Below are 1341 nucleotides of genomic sequence, written 5' to 3'. Positions count from 1 at the left end.
CTCAGGCTGGTCTCGAACTCCTGAGCTCAAACAATCCGCCCGCCTCGGCCTCCCAGAGAGCTAGGATTACAGGCGTGAGCCACCGCGCCAGCCTGAAGATTTTTTTTAAAAAGGCCCCTTGGACATACACTTTAAATACATTCATGCACTTCTCAGCTTACATCTTAATTTTGTGTGGCTTTTTAACTTTTAATTTTATCCTAACCCTGAATAGAATTATTCTTTTAGAATAATGTGTTTTCCACATTTTTTGCTTTTCAGTCTTTTTTCTATCCCAAGCGTTCTATCTTAGATTACTTGTACTCTGCCTGAAATACATCCTTCTGAATTTCTTTTAGAATGGCATCTGCTAGTAGAAATACTTTATCGTACCCTTGTTCTTAAAAGATTTTTTCCTCAAATAATACAATTCTAAATTCAAAATGATTTTAGACTCATTTAGACAGATTTTTAATCATATGCCATTCTTGTGCAAATATGCAGAAAAATGTAAAGGAAATAAATTAGGGTATTTTTAATACTGCACATTGATAATTCAATTTATGTGAATTTTTTTGGCTCAGAATCATCACTAGCCATATTTATTAGCACAGTTTCTTTACATGGAAGTTTGGCTGTAATTTTGCTGTCAATCTGATATTTCTTTTTAGAAGCAATCTGACATTTGTCAGAACTGCTCATATCTTCCATGCCTCAATAATTGTTTCTTTTTTTCTCTATGCTTAATTCTGAATCATTTCTTCTGACTTGTCTTTCAGTTCTCAAACTCTATATTCTGCTGTTTCTAATCTGCTTCTAAATTCATTCACTTGATTTTTTATTTAATTACTGAGTTCTTATACCCCAACATTCTGCTATGTTGTTTCATAGATAATTGTCCCTTGCAGCTATTTTCAAAGTTATTTTCTACTTCTTCAAAAATGTTAAACATAGTTTTGCTATTGTTTTAAATGTCTGCCAATTCCAATATCAGAAATATTTAATGGTCTGTTTCTGCTTTGCCTTGTTATTGTTAGTTTTTGTTCACAGTAAATCATTTTGTTGCGTGACTAATTATGTTTGAATATGCTGCTTATTTTACTTGGGAAATTATTTGTGCATGTTAGGAAGGGTGTGCTCCTATAAAGAAAATCTGATCATGATCCCATTAGGTACTTATGGGTCACTACTCATCTGCAGCTGCTACTTTTTTCATTGACGGTAAGATGCCAACAATAAAAAAGCAACAATATTTAATAAACCACTAAGTAATGCTGCCAAATAAGCAGTAAAAAATGCTTTCTCATTACTTGAAATTTTTGTTTAAAAACTTATTTTAGACTAACTTAAATTGTTGTTATA

Source organism: Propithecus coquereli, unplaced genomic scaffold (assembly GCF_000956105.1).
Source record: "Propithecus coquereli isolate 6110/MARCELLA unplaced genomic scaffold, Pcoq_1.0 Scaffold207, whole genome shotgun sequence".
NCBI lineage: Eukaryota > Metazoa > Chordata > Mammalia > Primates > Indriidae > Propithecus > Propithecus coquereli.
The sequence above is the reverse complement of the archived record's forward strand: the minus strand, read 5'-3'. Positions refer to the sequence as shown.